The sequence below is a fragment of the Arvicanthis niloticus genome, chromosome 9 (assembly GCF_011762505.2).
Source record: "Arvicanthis niloticus isolate mArvNil1 chromosome 9, mArvNil1.pat.X, whole genome shotgun sequence".
In the NCBI taxonomy this organism is placed as follows: Eukaryota; Metazoa; Chordata; class Mammalia; order Rodentia; family Muridae; genus Arvicanthis; species Arvicanthis niloticus.
The window spans coordinates 76,872,429-76,878,311 of NC_047666.1; the positions used below are offsets into that span (position 1 = coordinate 76,872,429).

Here is a 5,883-nt window from a genome sequence, read left to right on the forward strand (position 1 = left end):
GGTCAAAGTTCACTAGTGCCTAGGGCTCTCTTCCAAGTGGCTTTAACCTCTTTTGCAAGACAGGAATTTGAACCCTTAGCTACTTTTCAAATGACTTTTAACAACAACAACAACAACAAAAATCTGTCTTTGAGGTACAATCCCTTTCCTTGTGCATTCCAATGGCTTGAACGTTAGACTCTAAGGGCTCCGTGGGCTGTACAGAGGCACTTATGGACGGACACCTGAACATTTCAGGTATACTCTCATCCCCTCAATCTTTATTCTGAGATTTTTGTTTTCTTCCTTTGGCATTGCATCAAATACAATAGTACTTCCGGGTTTTGTTTTGACCTATTTTTTTTACTTGCATAGTTTGCATGAGTGATGCATCCGTGCACGCACACGTGTGTGTGCCCGGGTGGCCTTGCCTGTGCTCACACGCATGGAGGCCAATCACTTAGAGTACCTTCCTCCGTAGCCTCCTTTTAAAGGTAACTGTCTTCGGGGGTTTCATCTGTGAGAATTGTGCTTACATCATTCCTACTCCTCCAGCTCCTCCGTGCCCCCCACAGACACACCTCAAGCTCATGACCTCAGACACACCTCAGATTCATGACCTCGTCTTCAATTATTAATGGCTGAGGCCGCTTTGTATCACTCATCTGTGTCTGTGTTGAGAGCCGACTGCTTGGTATAGGATACCCTTGCAAGAGGCTTGTCCTTGGGAAAGAGGTGGTTCCTCTCAAAGAAGCCATCGATTGCCTGGAGCTCTTCTTCCAGAGGTAGGACAGCGGCATGACTGTTACCAGTCCATGCTGTTTACTGTGCAGGTCTTGCTGTGAGGTTTGGTTGGTTGGTTTTTTTTATTGTTTTGTGTTCATTTGTTTGTTTGTTTGGGTTTTTCTGTTTGTTTTGTTTTTTGAGATTTTTATGGGTGCAGCTTCCCGGTCACACACAGTAGGCACTATCTTACACCAGATGTCCTGGTCCTCCCCCTGGTCACACACAGTAGGCACTGTCTTACAGCAAACATCCTGGTCCTCTCCCTGGTCACACACAGTAGGCACTGTCTTACAGCAAACATCCTGGTCCTCTCCCTGGTCACACACAGTAGGCACTGTCTTACAGCAAACATCCTGGTCCTCTCCCTAGTCACACACAGTAGGCACTGTCTTACAGCAAACATCCTGGTCCTCTGGCTCCTGCCCTTTTTCTGCCCTTTCTGTCCTGATGTTCCCTAAGCCTTAGATGCATAGCCTGTGTTGCAAATATATTTATTGCAGATGGCCACTCCACCAACAGTTGTTCCCTGTGTTTGGACCAGCTGTGGCTTTCTAGAATGATCCCAGTCTCTTAAAAAAAGGTGCTTCATTGATGAGAGCTGAAAGCTACGCCTATCTGTGGGTATAATGAGACTTATTTAGAATGCAGTTAGAACTAATACTGGCTTATGAACGTTATAGTCCCTATTTTTTTACAACAGGGTTTCTCACTGAACCTGGAACTCACCACTTCTGAGGCACTGGGTAGTCAGGAAGCCCTTGAATTCTACCTGTCTCCTCTACCTCCCCAGCAGACACCACACCCAGACATTGCCTGGAGGCTGAGGATCCAAACTCAGGTCCTCATCCTTTCCCAGCAAGCACTCTATCTATCCACTGAGCCATCGCTCCAGCCCAACACCTCTATATTTGACAAATGAGGAACGACATTTAGGATTTGAGTTGTTTATAATTTATTTCTCAAGAAACAGAAATCAGTTAAGTATATAAATTTCAAAGTCTAAGATGATGCCATCTTGCTAAGTAGTCCACATGTACTCTATGTTACTGCTTGGATCTTTGGAAATAACAACCTGTGATTTCACAGGTCGGAGCAAAGCAGGGCTTTAATCTCAGCCCTTGGAAGGCAGAGGCAGGCAGACCTCTGTGATATTGAGCCCAGTCTGGTCTACGTAATGAGTTCCAGCCAACCAGCAAGACTCTACCTCAAAAACTAAAACCAACTAACCAACTAACCAACTAAAGCCAAAAAGGAAAACAAACAATAGCAAAAAAAAAAAAAAAAAAAAAAAAAAAAAAATCTTTGATTTGTCCTGCCTGATAGCTTAGCAGACAAAGATGCTTGGTACCAAGACTGATAGCCTGAGTTCCACCCCAGAACTCACTCTGTGGTGGAGGGACAGCACCCACTAAACAGGTTGTCCTCTGACCTCCACACGTCTGTGATTGGGTTGTTTTTAAAGTTTTTCGTCTTGTACCATATTTCTTACTCTCAGTTTAAATAAAAGCAGAATGGTCATTCTTTATCATTACGTTCCCACTTTGGAGTTTAAAGCAGTGGGAATCATATCTCACTTTGTGGAACACACGGTTTCAAAAACAAGATTCCTTTGTAGACTCCATAAAACACAACAAAGCAGTAGACAGCAAGACAAGTGGGCTCTGCTGAACACAGTCAGCGCCTGAGATTTTGGCCTTTTTGAAGTTGGGAATCAGAACCAGCATCCTACAGACAGTAGCCCCACTGAATGAAGTAATGTTCAAACACTTGCTACATGCAAGAGCGTTGGCACTGACAAATGGAAGGGCTTGCCACCGACTCCCTGGTGGCTTGTAGGTCACTATAACTGATTAAGATGACTCAGCTGCGTCGGGCACCATTTCTTCTCACACTGGTAAGAATTATGACTCCCAACTGAGAGTATGCGTGCATGGAAGAGAGAGAGAGAGAGAGAGAGAGAGAGAGAGAGAGAGAGAGAGAGAGAGAGAGAGAGAGAGAGAGAGGTGAGAGAGAGATATGTGTGTATGTGTGTGAGAGAGATGTGTGTGTGTGTGTGAGAGAGAGAGGTGAGAGAGATGTGTGTGTATGTGTGTGAGAGAGAGAGAGGTGAGAGAGATGTGTGTGTATGTGTGTGTGAGAGAGGTGTGTGTGTGAGAGAGAGAGAAAGAGAGAGAGAGAGGTGAGAGAGAGATGTGTGTGTATGTGTATGTGAGAGAGATGTGTGTGTGTGTGTGAGAGAGAGAGGTGAGAGAGATGTGTGTGTATGTGTGTGAGAGAGGTGTGTGTGTGTGTGTGTGAGAGAGAGAGAGAGCGAGAGAGAGAGAGAGAGAGAGAGAGAGAGAGAGAGAGAGAGAGAGGTGCGTGTGCATGTAGGAAACTAAACTGAACATCAGGGAGGTTTTGGCATCCTTGTGAACTAACATTAGACCAAACTGAGGGCCATTAAACTTCGAAAGCACAAGATGTACATATTGCTGTGATGAACATGATGTGACACTGATCTTTTAATATTTAGGTACAGCATGTGGAACACATTGGATAAGCCTCTGCCTGCACTCTCTGGGTGTCAGAGAAGACAAGGAAATACCACATGCAGAAATCTACTACAGTTATTTGCAGTACCATAGACAAATAATGCATGAGCTGCTGCTGGCATACTGCCTGTTCAAAGTAGGGACCGGATGCCAGGAGGTAAGAAAGAGTCCTGAAAACTGGCTCTTCTCAGCCTTGGCTCTCACCCCCAAAATGACTTCCAATCCCCACCCCATACTATGGGTGGATAGGAGAAAGGAATATGTCTTTTACAGGGATTCTTTGGTGACATTTTAGAGTCATCATAGACACAGCTAATTTTCAGTTCCTGAAGTAGACCACAGATGGATAATCCCCAAGATGTGGTGTATGTGATAGAATTACATTTCCTGAAACAGAGTTGAAATGCATACATCTCAGTCATTGGTCTGGCCTGGTCCAACAGAAGCACCGAAAGAACTTTCACTGTTCTAAGGCACGTGCAATGTGATGGTTAATTTTACGTGTCAGCTAGCCTGGGCCGAGGGAGCTCCAGGTAGTTTGGAAGACACTATGTCTGTATGTGTCTCAAGACATTTCTTTACCACTGGACTTGATAAAGACACTGAACTCATGGGGCATCTGAGCTCCAGCTCAGCTACTGAGGATCTGTATACCACAGAAGACCGAGAAGGGGTGAGTTTGATCCCCTGATCAAGCTGGGATATCCATCTCATCTCTATCATCAGTGTCCCTGGTTCTGAAGCCTTCAGATTTGAGCCACGTCTTACACTACTGGATCTCAAGCCTCCATGCATGGGCTGGGCATTCCCTGACCCCCTGAGTACCTTGATTTCAGATGGTAGGGATTCCCTGCCTTCTGAATAGTGTTGAGACAGGAGACACCTCCCCTTTGGCAATACTTACATTACCAAGATATTCAGTATCTGCCTCTTGACACAGGGACCCATGATGGATCACAGATTAGCTATACAGCACACGCCCACCCCCCACCCCTAAATGGACTAACAATTCTATGACTGACCACAAGGAGCTTAAATAGGCCAAATGGATGCCTTATTGGCTTAACCAACAGTGTACTCAGACAACAACCTGTCTCAATAAAGATCATTTTGGCCTCCATCCAGTCCTGGTCATTAGACCCATAAAAGGCCACTGGACATAGCGTATACCAATATTTCTCCTTTGGAGTCCCACCTACTCTGGAGTTGTTCTCTCCCACTTCTCCTTAATAAATCTATGTTTGCTCTGTTCACTCCTTGTCTACATTTTATTCTTCTTATTCTTGTTATTCTTCTTGGGAGTGAGACAAACCCAGAAGCCACTGGTTCAGGGTGATTTTGGTGGCCATTGATTGTCTGGGTCCCTGATTTAAATTCACCAAGAGATAAGAAAAGCCCCACTACCTCCCCATTAAACCTCTTTGTATATATGTTCTTATCTACAAATGGACATGTGATTTCTTAAATGCTGCCTCTCTGGGGAAGCTACATTGATGCACACAAGTATTTAACATCATCAGAATAAAAGGCATCTTTTGTTATCAATAGACTGACAATTGAATTGGTGGCATTTTGTTCAATACCAGCATGAAAATAATAATGGTTCTAATCTTAGACTTAACAAAATACATTTGACCTCAGAATTATCTCAGAAAGCCCAGGGAATACGACCTGTTTTTCTGTCACACTGTATACATGTTGCCTTTACTCAGAGATTTAAAGCTTCTCCCAAGATGGATTTCAGAGAGAGAAAGACAGGGGTGGAGTGGGAGGGGGACCAAGGCCGGTATCAAGGAGACTCTAGTTATTCAATCTATATTTTGCTGTGAGGGTATTTGTAGACATGGCTAACACCTATAATCCACTGAGCTTAAGTAAAGGTTATCCTCCATAATCTAAGGAGCCTGATCCAATTACCTGAGAGGTTCTAAAAACGGAACTGAGGTTCTCTGAGGAAAAGAAAGTCCCGTGGCATCAGCTCCTGCCTGAGAACCGCCAGCCAGCACTTCTGGATGCACAGATTTTTGACCCTCCCGCCTAGCACTGACAGCTGACGGCTATAATTTCTTACAGTAATGTTCAACATGTGTGTTTTACAAGTCCCCATGTTTTGACCCTAGTTGATACAGAGGGCCAGTGGTATTTTCTCTAATATTTTTTTCTTTCTGATCTCTGGTTATTTGTTGATACTGTCTCATGCTGCATAAAGTGTCCTAGTGGAGACATTCGTGCTTCCTCCCTAACCTACAGCTCTGAACCACCACTTGTCACAAGGGTCCACTACCATTGCCTCTTGGTTATCTTTTTAAAAAGAAATTTATTTGCCAAGACAGTTTACTTATTAACTATTACAATATTTATATATTTACTATTCCTTTATGAGGGGGCATGCCCACGCTACAAGAAACGTATGGACATCAGAGGACACCTTTTGGTAGTCTCTTTCCTTCCATATGTGAGTCTCAGGGATCAAACTCAGGTTGTCACATATGGAAGCATCCCCCCTTGCCTGCTGAGCCCTCTGGGTGGCCCTAAAACTTTATACATGTTTAAATCTACACACACTGGACACGTGACATACATC

At 44.3% G+C, this 5,883-nt stretch overlaps 1 long non-coding RNA gene across 1 annotated transcript; it reads left to right on the forward strand.

The window, feature by feature from the left end:
• Positions 1–85: 85 nt before the first annotated feature.
• LOC143443583 (uncharacterized) lies at positions 86–4,849 on the forward strand. Its single transcript, XR_013112702.1, has 3 exons — positions 86–237; positions 535–764; positions 3,281–4,849. It is a non-coding gene; the product is annotated as an uncharacterized LOC143443583 (long non-coding RNA).
• The last annotated feature ends 1,034 nt before the right edge of the window (positions 4,850–5,883 follow it).